General features: G+C 42.9%; 2 pseudogenes; one reads left to right on the top strand and one right to left on the bottom strand.

Annotated features, from left to right (window-relative positions):
• Window positions 1–8,372, bottom strand: part of LOC130509948 (uncharacterized) — a 12,627-nt pseudogene extending 4,255 nt beyond the window's left edge.
• Window positions 8,373–13,463: 5,091 nt separating this feature from the next.
• Window positions 13,464–14,633, top strand: LOC130510171 (glutathione S-transferase T3-like; annotated as a pseudogene).
• The last annotated feature ends 1,713 nt before the right edge of the window (window positions 14,634–16,346 follow it).

Below are 16,346 nucleotides of genomic sequence, written 5' to 3'. Positions count from 1 at the left end.
AGTGCTGCACGTTTCTTTCAACCTAAGCCACTCTCAGGTTCATGTCACTCCCTGGTCCACTCGTCGCATAAAAGATCTTGCATTGCATTGATCCGTCCAATCCGTCTATATTTCCAGATAACTAGATCAACCAACCTTCTGTTTCAGGATCTTGCCCTTGGAGAATGCATCTTGGCCAAGCCGGTTCACCTTGGAACTTTCTTGTTACAAGCATGATACCCTATCTTGCCTCAGCTCCCTCTTGGCTCACCTAGTGAGGTTCCATGGTCGTTTCAGTTTCCAGAAATAATTTCGGTTTGGAAATACTAACCTTTTGAGCAGTGAGTTGAGCTGAAGTTACAACCCTATCAGAACCTCCACTCATCCGCCTCAAAAAGGATCCACACACCTGAGAAATACTGAGTTCTCATCTGAGCTATGTGCTCCAGCACCCTCAGGTAGTTCCACTAACCAAGCGGCCCTAGCTGGTGGATCAATCTAGACCACCCTCAGCTACTGGCCCAGCTTGATCATTAGCTGCCAAAACAGCTGCCCAATCAAGCCGGTTAGTCCCTCATTGTTTGCAACAATTGTTTGGATCAGCCCGGTTCAACATAACAAGAGGATTCAACTTCCCTCCAGCTGCAGCTCAGCTCTCTCCCACTAGAACCTCAGAGGGTTGAGCTGACTTAACAGTCACTCCAGCTTCATTGTAACTTTCCTCCAGCTGAGTCAACAATAAAACTGGTGGATTTAATCACATCAGCATCTACTTGTCCGGATGCATGGGTGAACAACCACAACCCAATGATCCTAGAATCAAGCACTCTTGATACCAACTTGTAAGACCCGAACCCGGCCCGGCTAGGCCGCGGTCGATGCTCACGTTGCTCAGTCATACCCTGACCGACCACTCAATTTTTCAATCTTTATATATACTTTCGCCTAAAGGCGAAGTCTATCTTGGACCTTAGCTAAGACTACCTTAGTCATTCCCTAGCTTAGATCTTTCAACTTATGCACAGCGGAATATTATCTATCAACCATTGGTCTAAAACCAATCTAATACTTGTCATGTCGAATCACCTTAGCCATGGTCAGTATAAACAACTACTACCAGCTCCAAGGTTGATCCTGAACCTAATCCAGGTCATTCAATAATCGACGGTTCCCATTCCCTAACCATTCTATCTAGATCTATGCAACATTGCTAGATCATACCTTTGCCACATCCACGGAGCTTGATAGCTCTTTGTCTCAGCTGCCTTAGCTGTCTAGCTAGCTCATCCAGCTAGCTGAACTGAACCACTTCACTTGAGGTTCCCAACTCTCTTCCAGCTGATCGAGCTGCGAGGTAGCTTTGCCTAGCTCCCCATCCACTCGTCCAACTCCCTTATACCTGTATAAACTCTTCCTTAGGTTACTTAGTCATTCAACCAGCCATCCCCACAGACCAAGTACCTTGGGAAGTCTTCAGCTACACAAACAACCTCAAGCAAACATGCTCCAAAAACTAATTAAAATCATGATAAATCATGATAATTCATAACTAAGAGAATGGTCAAGTCAGATTTCTCAGAACTGGCCTCGATCATACTGATCTCGCCCATGAACATGCCCATATGGCCATAACTGACAACCTCTAAATCAATGAGATAAAACTAAGCTTTCACCATGATAATTCATGATAAATACCCATTAAGAGATATTTGAAGTCATATCCTAACAATTCCCTCTGGAACTATCAGATCTCCACTTACCTGCCCAACCAAGGCCATGGAGATATTTCTCTGAACCGGCCACTCCATGGTTCAGTACCTCCACGTCTGATCAACATAGAATATGATTAATAATCGCCACACCAGTTCCTGAGTCATCAACCCAACCACCCCACATGACCAGAACTGATGAGTCTTCACTCCTCCTAACGCGCCATGGAACTATGTCCCACTGAACCTGATTGGTGTTGCTCTTACCACTGGTGCATCCTTTGATCAATCAGATCAGACACCTTGATCCATCACCTGGATCAGGTCGTCCTCCTTTCCATGATCAGATCACACACAGCCTTCCTTGTAAGACCCAAACCTGGATCCCATGATCCAACCAGTCCGCGGCTTTACCTAAACCAAGTGTAATTCAGCCGGTATGGTCCAATCTTTACTTAGTCATTTTTTCAATCATTTGAGGTTCATGCAAGTATAAATCAATGCGGAAGCTTAAGGCAAACATTACTTATATAGATAAGTCAAATGAGATCCATACAAAGTATTCAATCCACACAAGTTGCACAATAGGCTATGTTAAATCCCAATGTTTACAATAAGACTACATCACACATCCCACACGGCAAGGTCTTCATGGCTCCTTAGCCTTACCACGATCCCTGTCAGGACCTGAAATCAAAACCCACAAACACATCTGCATAAGTATCATATCCGATATCCTAGCAATATACAACCTAAGCATGGTTTGGACACTTAGTCCATATTCTGGCCGATTTGTGACCCATTGATTTACTCATTCAAAAACTCATATTAACACATGATAATTCATGATAAATCATGATTAAGAGGATGGTCCAAGCGGATTCCCCAGAACCGGCCTTGATCATATTGATCTTGGCCGTGAACCACCTGACCGGTTTCATGGTACCATCTCGAAATCATATCATATAAAATTATTCTATCACTTTGATAATTCATTATAAATCCCCACTAAGAGATATCAATCGCCAAATCCCAATAACTCCCACTGGAAGCATGAGATCGGTTCACACATGCTCAACCAAGGCCATGGAGAGACTACTCTGATCTAACCGAGCCTTGGTGGCGTGATCGTGAGTTTATACTCATAAATAACTTCAGAAAATATTAGAGAAGAGATGTAATGACAAAATAAGAACAATAGATGCAACCATCCACTCATGGATCAAACGGCCGAACCATCCGGATGGATGATTACCGGCGGTTTGTACTTGGTTTGCATCCCAGTACCTTAGGCGTGTGTTCGGAAGCCCCACACTCTTCTCGGTTGCCTTCTCCTTTCCTCTGGTATCCATTCTCGATCACGGTTCACTTGCCCACGGCTTAGAACTCACCGGAATCCCCTTGGTACCCACACGGACTGCCTTTGCGGTCTGTCTCTTTCTCTCTTTGATTCTGTGGAGATTTGGGCAGAGTTTCCCCTTGTCTTTCTGATGAGAAATGTCGATAATGGAGGGGTTTATTTATAGGGAAGAAGATTGGAACCGTCCGGACGCTGTGATTGGCCAAATGGCCAACGGACACCTTTTCGCCCAACAAACCGTCCCAAAACCGTCCAACCGCATGTAACCGCCCCTTCTTCCTTCCTTCTCATCGATCTTAAGCTCAGCTAGTTGCCCACAAGCTCAGCTCAACTGCCCATGCAAGCTAGACCCATCGGTCATCCCTTGCTCAGCATCCGGTCCGTGACAATCATTCACGGTCCGCATTTACCGGCCAAGGCTCCATCACTCCGTCCAGCTGAGTTTGAGCTGAGTGACAGTTGCCTGAGCTGAGTGAGCTTCCTCTCCAGCTCCTGTGAGCTGCCCAAGACTGTTTGAGCTCCTCACCAGCTTCACCGAGCTGATGGAACTCCTTCCGGACCATGTCCAGCTTCCGGATTACTCGTCCCAGCTACTCCTTCTTCCCTTCTTATTCTGGTCAAAATCAGCTTCCTGATGCACTTAACCCTAGATCAGACCATGATACGCTTGCCTTTAGGACTTTCAACCTGGCCAGCCCATCTCCCCGCACCATGGCCTATCCGGATGCCCTTACTTAGAACTCGGGACATGACAAGTCTCCCCCACTGGAAGGAACTCGTCCCAGAGTTCATATTGGATGATTCTCCAACCACAATACTGACTATACCCTCAGGATACTCAGCTTTCATTCTTGCTTCTGTTTCCCAAGTGATAATGTCTTTGCCATTGAATTCCCATACAATCTTTAGCATAGGAACTGTCTTTTTCTCATTGCCTTTTCCATCCGATCAATGATCCGAACCGGCCTTGTCTCTAAGGTGAGGTCTTACCAAGATCTTTTGGAATTTCAGGCAAGACAATGTCTTGATCCGTTAGGCACTTCCTTAGTTGAGACACATGGAATACATTGTGGTAAGCATCCATCTCAGATGGCAAATCCAGTTTGTAAGCCACTGCCCCAACTCTTTCAAGTATCCTGAATGGACCTAAGAACCTTGGGTCTAGTTTCCTTCTTCCAGAAACTCTTGCCTTCCTTTGAAGGTAATCATCTTGAGATAGATTAGATCACCAACCTCAAACTCAAGATGTTTCCTTCTCTTGTCAGCATAGCTCTTTTGGCGGTCTTGAGCTTCCTTCATCTTCTCCTTGACCAATTTGATCTTTTCTGTGGTTTCTTCCACAATCTCAGGACCTATCATGCTACGTTCCCCCACTTGGGTCCAGCATAAAGGTGTCCTGCAAGGTCGTCCATACAATGCTTCATAAGGAGACATACAATGCTGGTGTGAAAGCTGTTGTTGTATGCAAACTCCACCAGTGGTAAATGCTTCTCCCATGAGTCCCCCAATCTAGAACACATGCCCTTAGCATATCTTCTAATGTCTGGATGGTCCTTTCTGACTGACCATCCGTTTGAGGATGATAGGATGTGCTCATGTTCACTCTTGTTCCTAGGGCCTTTTGGAAGGCTCTCCAGAAATAAGAAGTGAATCTAGGGTCTCTGTCTGAGACTATACTGGCCGGCACTCCATGCAGCCTCACAATCTGATCCATGTAGATTTTACAATTTCATCCACTCCATCACCTTTCTTGATGGGCAAGAAGTGTGCAGATTTGGTTAGGCGGTCCACAACCACCCATACTGCATCTTTCTTGTTTCTAGTTGTGGGAAATCCAGTCACAAAGTCCATTGTGATGTGATCCCATTTCCATTCTGGTATGGGAAGGTTTTTGTAATAAACCACTTGGAACCTGATGTTCAGCCTTGACTAATTGACAAGTGGGACACTTGGCCACCCACTCAGCAATGTCAGCCTTCATTCTGATCCAATGTAATACCTTTGATGTCTTTGTACATCTTGTTTAGTCCCGGGGTACTGAGAACTTAGACTTATGAGCTTGACTCATAATCTCTTCTTTAGTCCCCGGTCACCAGGTACACTAACCCCATGTACCAAAATGGTACCATTACTTGTGACTTGATACTCAGTCTTGTCATTCTTTGCAACCTTTTGCAAGTTCTCATCCAAGCTTTGTGCTTGTTGTATTTCTGGTAAGTAGATCGGCCTGGTTCACAGCCTCTAAACCCAAAGGCTCATCCTCACTTGCCATGGTGTCTAGATGTAGTGACCGGACCATCCCTTCCAGGATCTCTGCTTCTTTCTCAGCTGATACCTCAGCCCTACGCCTGCTTAAGGCATCTGCCACTAGATTGGCCTTGCCTGGATGATAGGCAATGTCCAAATCATAGTCGGCCACAAACTCCATCCACCGCCTTTGTCTCAAATTCAACTCAGGTTGAGTGAAAATGTACTTCAGGCTCTTGTGGTCTGTGAGAATCTGAACTTTGGCACCATATAAATATGATCTCCATATCTTTAAGGCAAACACCACTGCTGCCATCTCCAGGTCGTGTGTTGGGTAGTTGCCCTCATGCTTCCGGAGTTGCCTAGAGGCATATGCTATGACCTTCCCATGCTGTGTGAGTACACAGCCTAATCCAGTAATGGATGCATCCGTGTACACCACATATGGTTGGTCCTCCTCAGGTAACACAAAACTGGTGCACTGGTCAGCATGTTCTTCAAGGCTTCAAAGCTCTTTTCACAAGCCTCTGACCAAATGAACTTGACATCTTTTCCGGTAAGTCGTGTCATCGGTTGTGCCACACTTGCAAACCCTTTGACATACTTCCTGTAGTATCCGGCCAAACCCAAGAAGCTTCTTACTTCTGTAGCATTCTTTGGCCTTGGCCACTCTTGTATACACTTGATCTTCTCCGGATCAACAGACACTCCTTCCTCAGACACCACATGTCCTAGGAAGCCAATGCTCTTCTGCCAAAAGCTACACTTGCTTAGCTTGGCAAACAATTGTTGTTCTCTCAACCTTTCCAACACCAACCTGAGATGCCTCTCATGGTCTTCCCGGGTCTTAGAGTAAACTAGTATATCATCAATGAAGATGATTACAAATTCATCTAAGTACTCCCTGAAAATTCCATTCATCATCTTCATGAAGGCTGCTGGTGCATTAGTCAATCCGAATGGCATAACCACAAACTCATAGTGGCCATACCTAGTCCGGAAAGCTGTCTTCCTTACATCTTCTGATGCAATGGGGATTTGATGATAACCAGATGCCAAATCAATCTTGGAGAACCATTTGGCTCCCTTTAGTTGATCTAGCAACTCATCAATCCGGGGCAATGGGTACTTATTCTTTATAGTCACCCTATTCAACCCCTATAGTCTATGCACAACCTGAAGCTACCATCCTTCTTTTTGACAAAGAGGACTGGTGCACCCCAGGGTGATACACTTGGGCGTATGAACCCCTTTTCCAACAACTCTTCAAGTTGTTTCTTTAGCTCAGCCATCTCAGCTGGAGCCATGCGGTATGGGCTCTTTGACATTGGGGCCGTCCCTGGTTCCAGTTCTATTATGAATGGGTCAGACCTATCAGGGGGAATGCCCTGTAGTGACCTAAACACATCATCAAACTCACTGACCAGCGGTATCCCGTCCGGGCCACCATCCCCTACGACCTCCTTAGTGGTGATTGTGGCTATATAAACCTCACAACCTTGTACCAGCATCCTTGCCGCACGGACTGCTGATAACACTAAGCATCCAGAGGCCGGATTAATACCTTGGTACTTGATCGGGGGTCCACACCCACTCTCAAACTGCACCCTTCCTCGATGACAGTCTAAGGTGGCCCGATTCTTGCCAAGCCAGTCCATACCTAGGATCACCTCGTGATTCTTAAGGCGGACCACAATCAGATCCACCGGCATTGCCTTACTATGGATCATTACTGGGATGTCTTTGACTAGACCTAGTGGGTGCATCATTTGCCCACCGGCTGCACTCACCAAGCCAAGATCATCCCTAGTTCCCATTTGGAACATACCTTTTCCAATCATATCTGGACTCACAAAACTATGTGTAGCTCCAGTATCAAATAATACATGTGTTTCCACACACCAATACATAAGGTCCCTACATAAGACCTTAACTAAGTATCTAGTCCATCCTAGATTCCATACCATGCCATTCTAATAAATTAAAAAAATTTAAGAAGAATGGGTTTTAGAATTATACCAGTGATCGCCTTGAAGGGTCCGGACTCATCCGCATCCCTTGAAAGCTCATAGACACGAGGTGCTGAAGTTTGGCCTTGTTTGTTGTCTGGCCGGTTGCTCTCCGTACGGCCCTTGCCTTGTCCAGTCTGCAACTGGGGACAATCCACACGGAAATGGCCTTTCTTACCACATTGGTGACAAGTTCTGGCCTCACTGGTCGAGCCTTGCCCACGGTTCCTATCCGGACCAGGACAATCCCGAGCTGAGTGATCCATCTTGCCACAACGGGTACATGCTCCCATTGCCTTCCAGCACTCTCCTCCATGATGTTTGCCACACTTGGGACACTCTGGCCTACCACTTGAGGTTTTACCCCTTCAGCCGCATCCCTCTTTCTCTTCTTGTCACCACTCTGACCGGAAGACACCACCACACTCTTGAGCTTGTGCTTGTTCTCCTCAGCCAGATTGGTTTCCAGCATTGCCATCCTTTCCACCAACTCAGAGACTGTGTTGAAGGTACGGACTGAGCAATAAGTCTTAAGCTCAGGTCTCAAGCCCCTTATGAACCTGCGGACCTGAACCTTCTCATCCTCAAGTTCCTTACCCACATATCTCCTGAGCCGGTTGAACTCTTCCTCGTACTCCCTTACTGACCGTTTGCCCTGGACCAAGTCCAAGAACTTAGCTTCCAAACGGTCCCATGCTTCTGCTGGAAAGTACTTGTGGTTGAACTCAACCTCAAAGTCAGAGAACTTCACAATGGAACCATTGGTGCGCTTGTCTAAAGACAGCCACCAGTTGTGTGCATCTCCCTCCAGGAAGTGCACTGCTATGTCTCTTTGGTACTCCTCAGGGCACCTTGTAGACCTGAAGTTCCTAGCCAGTCGGTCCTCCACTCATCTGCCTCCATGGGATCAGCACTTCCAGCAAAGTGTTTGGTTCCCAAACGGGTGATATGCTCAAGCACCTTCAGATAATCAACCTTCTTGGTTGTTCCAACTGGTGGATCTAACTCAATAACCTCAGCAAGAGGCGCCACATATCCACCAGTCACACCAACACCAGGAGCTACCATTGGCGCTTGAGTAGTTTGACCCATAGATGAATTCACAACTGGTGTGAACACTTGGGTCATAGCCAGCATCTGACTTCCCATTAACTTGATTGCATCAAGTATCTGCTTCATGGTTGGTTCAGCCATTGGTTCCTCCGGTCCAATCCTCCCATCTCCTTGGATGTTTGGATTAGCCCGGTTACCAGTCTCTGGGGACTCAGCTTCACCTTCCTGATCATTCTCTTGCTGCCCACTTCCTGCTCCTAGCTGGTTTCCAGGCGCATTTAGTGGTTGTCCGGTCTCGTCCAACTGCCTATTCTCTCCACCCAGCTGAACTCAGTCTGGTTCACTTGAGTTTCAGTCAGGATGGCCTCACTGGTCTGACCAGTAGGTGGAACTGACAGCAACACTGATGGATTAGGCGCTGAGGCATCTCCAGCTGCGGACGCCCCTGTCCCATCCTTAGTCTTCCGAGACCTCTTCTTAGTTCCCTTAGGACATCAAAGACAAACACAAGGCAAAAGGTTAGATTAACATTTTTATTTGCAAACCTCAAGCAATATTATGTTAACCAGAACCCAAAACCTGCCATGAGACCCAGCCGGATGTGTGATGACCTGCCCTAAACACAGCCTAGGATCAAGCATGCTCTGATACCAACTTGTAAGACCCAAACCTGGATCCCATGATCCAACCAGTCCGCGGCCTTACCTAAACATCTAAGTGTAATTCAGCCGGTTATGGTCCAATCTTTACTTAGTCATTTTTCAATCATTTGAGGTTCATGCAAGTATAAAATCAATGCGGAAGCTTAAGGCAAACATTACTTATATAGATAAGTCAAATGAGATCCATACAAAGTATTCAATCCACACAAGTTGCACAATAGGCTATGTTAAATCCAAATGTTTACAATAAGACTACATCACACATCCCACACGGCCAAGGTCTTCATGGCTCCTTAGCCTTACCACGATCCCTGTCAGGACCTGAAATCAAAACCCACAACACATCTGCATAAGTATCATATCCGATATCCTAGCAATATACAACCTAAGCATGGTTTGGACACTTAGTCCATATTCTGGCCGATTTGTGACCCATTGATTTACTCATTCAAAAACTCATATTAACACATGATAATTCATGATAAATCATGATTAAGAGGATGGTCCAAGCGGATTCCCAGAACCGGCCTTGATCATATTGATCTTGGCCGTGAACCACCTGACCGGTTTCATGGTACCATCTCGAAATCAATCATATAAAATTATTCTATCACTTTGATAATTCATTATAAATCCCCACTAAGAGATATCAATCGCCAAATCCCAATAACTCCCACTGGAAGCATGAGATCGGTTCACACATGCTCAACCAAGGCCATGGAGAGACTACTCTGATCTAACCGAGCCTTGGTGGCGTGATCGTGAGTTTATACTCATAAATAACTTCAGAAAATATTAGAGAAGAGATGTAATGACAAAATAAGAACAATAGATGCAACCATCCACTCATGGATCAAACGGCCGAACCATCCGGATGGATGATTACCGGCGGTTTGTACTTGGTTTGCATCCAGTACCTTAGGCGTGTGTTCGGAAGCCCCCACACTCTTCTCGGTTGCCTTCTCCTTTCCTCTGGTATCCATTCTCGATCACGGTTCACTTGCCCACGGCTTAGAACTCACCGGAATCCCCTTGGTACCACACGGACTGCCTTTGCGGTCTTGTTTCTCTTTTCTCTCTTTGATTCTGTGGAGATTTGGGCAGAGTTTCCCCTTGTCTTTCTGATGAGAAATGTCGATAATGGAGGGGTTTATTTATAGGGAAGAAGATTGGAACCGTCCGGACGCTGTGATTGGCCAAATGGCCAACGGACACCTTTTCGCCCCAAAACCGTCCCAAACCGTCCAACCGCATGTAACCGCCCCTTCCTTCCTTCCTTCTCATCGATCTTAAGCTCAGCTAGTTGCCCACAAGCTCAGCTCACTTGCCCATGCAAGCTAGACCCATCGGTCATCCTTGCTCAGCATCCGGTCCGTGACAATCATTCACGGTCCGCATTTACCGGCCAAGGCTCCATCACTCCGTCCAGCTGAGTTGAGCTGAGTGACAGTTGCCTGAGCTGAGTGAGCTTCCTCTCCAGCTCCTGTGAGCTGCCCAAGACTGTTTGAGCTCCTCACCAGCTTCACCGAGCTGATGGAACTCCTTCCGGACCATGTCCAGCTTCCGGATTACTCGTCCAGCTACCTTTTCCTTCTTCCCTTCTTATTCTGGTCAAATCTCAGCTTCCTGATGCACTTAACCCTTAGATCAGACCATGATACGCTTGCCTTTAGGACTTTTCAACCTGGCCAGCCCATCTCCCCGCACCATGGCCTATCCGGATGCCTTACTTAGAACTCGGGACATGACATTCCTTGTATAAACACACCAGCACAATACTTGTGGTTCATACCAACAAGTACCAGCCTTACTCCTCTCCTTTGCTTGCTGTTGGATCCAAACGAATTGGACCTTACACTCCACATGGTTCCTCTGGAACTAGGACTCCCATGTGTCTCATCAGTGGGTCGGACTCATGGTTCACACCATGATCAAACCCAACACCACCCAATGATCCATCATGGATCACTATCCAATGAACAGCATCTGACCATCATCCCACATGGATGAGTTAGATCAGTTATGATCCGCCCCTTTCTCCAGGGTCCTGTATCCCTACAATACATCACCATATATGGTCTCCAAGGGCGTGTCATACTTGGCCTCATATGCACCTCAAGAGACACCAACATAAACCACAAAGTAATCATATGTACATGTTACCTTATACTTGATCTTACTAGATCTTGTGCTTCCTGTATCATGTCTGGCCATGCTCCTCCATTGCACGCCTCTACCAAGCCTTATCATATACCTCCAGTATTGATAAGACCCAATCATGGGTCGCACCCATCATCCATTTCATGGAAGTTCCATGAAACCAGTTTCTGCACTGCATCCACCTTCAAGGCTGTACATGCCTTTGTGAGTGGAGTCCGGCCTTCTCCATTCTCTTCTGACCATTTGCGTGTGTCCCTAAGACACAGAGGAAGCCTAGAGTGTGTTAATCCATGATCAAACACCACCCAAGGGTCGTGCATCACTTCCAACTTCAGTTCCCATGAAACTGCCTTTCTACACACCACTGCCCTTAAGGCTGCTCTTGGACTTTGAGAGTGAATCCGGTCATCTCTCTTCTTCCCTGGCCATTTGGATGTGTAGTAAGGATGTAGAGGAATCCTAGGACGTGGCAAACCATAATCAAAACACACCAGAGGGTCGTTCTCAACTCCCCTCTTGATTGCCATCAAAACTGCCTCTTTGCTGCCTTCAAGCCTCTCTTGGTCTTGGATTGTGTAATCCGACCATCTCTCTGTTTTTCTCTGTTTTTCTTTGTGTTTCAGGAAGAATAATGAAGTCCTGGTGTGCCTGCAAAGGCACGGACTTGCCTGATATATATAGAAGAATGGGCAGTTACCTTTCTAAAGGTTGCACCTTTTCGATATTAATTCTGTCCATTGATTTAATCAATGGTACAGATTGCACCCATTCGCCTATGGCAGTTACCAGACTTCATTGACATGTCTAACTGCTCCTAGACATGTCACACACAAGCCTTGGCTGGTTGCCCATGCCCCTGGTTCAACCACAAGTGCCCACCGGCTCACCGGCACACCCGGGTGGTCCACATGGTCCGACCACTGTCCGGACCTGGCCCAACTGCCCAAGACTTGAACACTCAGTCTAGCTGAGTTGAGCTGATCCCCAGCTGACCCAGCTGAGTGAGCTAGTTCATCCAGCTCAGGGAGCTGACACACTCTTCAGTGAGCTATACTGAGCTGCACTACACTTCATCTAGCTGGTCGAGCTTGCTCACTGCATCGCCCAGCTGCCATACACTTTGTACAGCTCCTTTATACTTGTCTCCTTCTTGGTTTAGCTATATCTTAGCTTCCTGATGCCCTTAACATTACTTCCAGGCCATGATACCCTTGTGTTTAGGTCACATGAGCTGACTGGTGCGTCTCCTTGCACCATGGTCGATCCTAAGGATCATATCCAGGATCAGGGACATGACATAGACCATACGCCAATATCCGAAAGCAGTTATCTTTTGTAAACCAGACAACCCAAGTTTACCGGCACCATCTCTCCGTTGGACAAAATATTTGTCATGTCTTTGTATCGCATCATAAATACGAAGAAACAAAGGGCGCCCCATCCGAAATCGCCGCCGGAACATCGCCTCAGAGAATAAAGGATTCTCTGCAAAATAGTCATTGAAAAGATTGCGAGAAGCATTCTCCCGATCACGATCAATAACTATATGACCAGGAATCGATCCACCATGGTGTCTCTCGTTAAGTAGGTGTTGAGTGATGAAAAAATTATTGTTTGCAGTAATTTGACATGCTACTTGCTTTTCTATATCATCGTAGTACTCATTATCTGAAGAAGAAGAAGAAGAAGAAGATGATACATCAGATGAGTTACCATAGTTATAATTTATCTTTGATAAAAAGAAATAGAAGATGATGGTTTTATTGTTCAAACATGATACACATTTTATAGGCAAATCATGTCATATTCCATTGTCACATTACTAGAAAAAACGAATCAATCTTAACCATTCGATTTCTTTGACAATATCTAACCGTTGCTTTGATTTGTCATTTCATGTCATATTCCACTATCACATTATCAGAAAAATCAGTTTTAACCATTCAATTTCTTGTCATATTCCTTTATCATTGATTATTCACTTCTTGTCATATTCCTTTATCACATATCAGAAAAAAAACAAATCAATATAAACCGTTGGATTTATTTGACCAAGATCTAGCCGTTGTATTGATTAGTCACTTCATGTCATATTTCATTATCACATACCAGAAAAAACGAATTAATATAAACCGTTCGGTTTATTTGACCAAGATCTAACCGTTGCATTGATTAGTCACTTCATGTCACAATAAGATTATCATATTATCACAAAAATACGAATCACTTCTCTATATAAAGATATACTTCTCTTTGAATGATCACACATCTCTAACTTATTTCTTACCACTACTATCTTTCTCAAAAATGACTTCAAGTCGTTCTTTATCATATTCCATTGATGAAGATATGCACTTATGTCATGTGTATCTTGATGTCTCTCAAAATCCAATCATAGGAATAAACCAGTCAAAAGATCAATTTTGGGCAAGAGTTGAAACTGAATACCAAAAATCTGAGATTTTCAGCCATCAACCAAGACCAAGGAGATCTTTACAAACTCGAATGACTACAATTCTTTCAGCTGTCTCCAAGCTGAGGGGATGCATTAATCAAATTGAAAACAAGAATCCAAGCGGTGCTTCGGAACAAGACATTGTGAGTATATGTGATCTTCTATTTACTATTTTTTATAATTTTATTGTATATATTAATTTATTTAATCTTTGCTCATTATTTAATTAGTTGAACCAAGCAAAGATGTTATTAGCCCAAGATGCCAAATATAAAAGAGGCTTCAAATTCGACCACGTCTGGCCTATCCTCAAAGGCATGGAAAAATTTACAAATAACAACGGTAATGCACCTAGTGCATTCCACGAAGAAGGTCATAATATTTCATCATCTCCATCACTTTCAGTTGATCCCGAGTCATCACCATCCCTCGGTATGAATTCATTTGATCTAAATATAAATTCCGACGAAGGCACTTCTAATTTATCTTCAAGACCTATGGGTTTGAAGAAAGCTAATAGAAAATTACAAACTGAAGAACAATTTAAACAATTGATGGAGCAAAATGATAAACTTCTCAAAGCTATAACTAAAGGCAATTCGGAATGAAATGAAATTCAAAGGCAGAAGGTCGAGGTAGCAAAAATGAAAGAAGAGAATAAAATATTATTCGCAGATTTGAATTCTATACCTGATCCTGCGTCTCGTGCTTATATCGAAAGTAAAAAAAAAATTATAAGAAAACGAGCTCAAACCAGTCAATCTAACGAACAAGGAGAAGGTGTCCAATACCAATATCATGGATCACAATATCGAGCATCACAATATCAAGGAGATCAAGCCGAAGGAGAATCATCTCACAGAGAACAAGTTCAAGGTGAAAATCAAATGTCACCAAATGATCAAGAAGATTATACCCCGTATTATAATTATCTTGATGGAGCTGGTAGTAATTTTCCGGGTTATTAGATTATTATGTTAGTTAATCTAATGTTTTCAAGTTTGTTTTTGCAAATTTATGTATTTTTTTTAATTCTGCAAATCTATTTTCTTGTGTGCACTTTTATGTTTGGTTGATGTTTATTTGGTAATTTTATGTATTTTAAATAACTTTTATATATTTTAATCCTAGTTTAAATGTTTTATCAATGAATAATTTATATTAACTAAGATTTAGAAATCACATTAAAATTTATTTAAAATAAATTTAATATCATAATTACATATCATTGAATTTTATTTGATATCTTTTAAAAGTAAATATAATTAGTTAAGTTATTTAAACAAAAAAAAAAAGTTTCCCGTTGCTACAGTACCACACCATATTTGGTGTGGCACTGTTTGAAAAAACACCAAAACACTATAATGCCGTCACATATGCCGTCCCATTGGAGTTGGAAAAGTCAATATTTGACACTAAAATGGCGTTTTAGTGTCACTAAGTGTGGCATAATTATTGGAAAGGTTTAACATGATGGTTTGATTATTTTAAGGGAAATTAGGTGAGATGACTCTACAAAAATGCATAATCCATTCAATAGCCAATTGGCCAACTTTTTCAATACATACATTTCATTTTATGTAATATTGCTATTCTGTCCCTGAAGACAACCGGTGCCACCTGAAGAAAAAATAAAAATTCTTATTATTAACTTTCTAAAGACTCGTGGCGTAACTAGATTCACATCATCTTATTAAAGGTTTCTGTCGAAGTATGTTGCAAAGAGATATCGTCTCCACTCCATGAAATTGATTACGAGAAGACGTCATTGTAGTCCAATCAGCGACGAAAAGGGAAGGATTCTCGGATTCCAAAAGCAACCATCGCAAGGACGCCGGAAAATGTATGTATCTGTTTTTGAAGTAAAATTGTTGTCGCATGTGGGAGAAGATGAACATATTTTGTTATTGTGTTCTATTCTATTAGATGCATATAGAATAGAAATATAAAACAATATGTAATTTTCATATTTTGTTATACGATATACTTTGTTACTATACTATTTCGGTGATATGGAATATAACACTTGTTTTATATGTGAATCATACTTTGATATTTGGGTTTAGGATTTACATTTGGATTATGGTTTACATTTGGATTAGGGTTTAGTGATAAGAATTTAGGGTTTAGTATTTATAAGGTAAGTAGATATAGTTGAAATCAACATTAATTTCTTTCATGCAATCATAGACATTTCATAATTTTATCAGTTGTACTATGTTATTTATTCAGTTTTATTCTATTTCGATTTAGAGTTGATATTTGGGTTAATAATTTGTATTTAGGTTTAGGGTTTACTGATTATGATTTAGAGTTTAGTGTTCTATTTTGTTTAGAAATATATTTTGATTTTTGGGTTTAGAGTTTACTGATTAAGATTTAGGGTTTAGTGTACTATTTTGTTCTCTTTTATGCATATAGAATATAATGTAAAACAATATGTATTTTTATATTTTATTATGCGATATGATATATTCTGTTACTATACTATTTTAGCAAATTCCACTCCATTTGATGGTTACTAAAAAAAGATAAATATTTTGTTTAGAAATCTAGTTTGTATATAGATTGGATGAGACTCGGATAATGTTTAGTATCTAAGAATTGGGTTTGGGATATGTTTAGTATTTAAAGATTGTAGATAAGGTTATAATTCTATACTATTTCCACCGTATAGAATAGAACACTCAGTGCATATATATGTGGTCATTA

Source organism: Raphanus sativus, chromosome 3 (assembly GCF_000801105.2).
Source record: "Raphanus sativus cultivar WK10039 chromosome 3, ASM80110v3, whole genome shotgun sequence".
Lineage (NCBI taxonomy): Eukaryota > Viridiplantae > Streptophyta > Magnoliopsida > Brassicales > Brassicaceae > Raphanus > Raphanus sativus.
The sequence above is the reverse complement of the archived record's forward strand: the minus strand, read 5'-3'. Positions and strand labels throughout refer to the sequence as shown.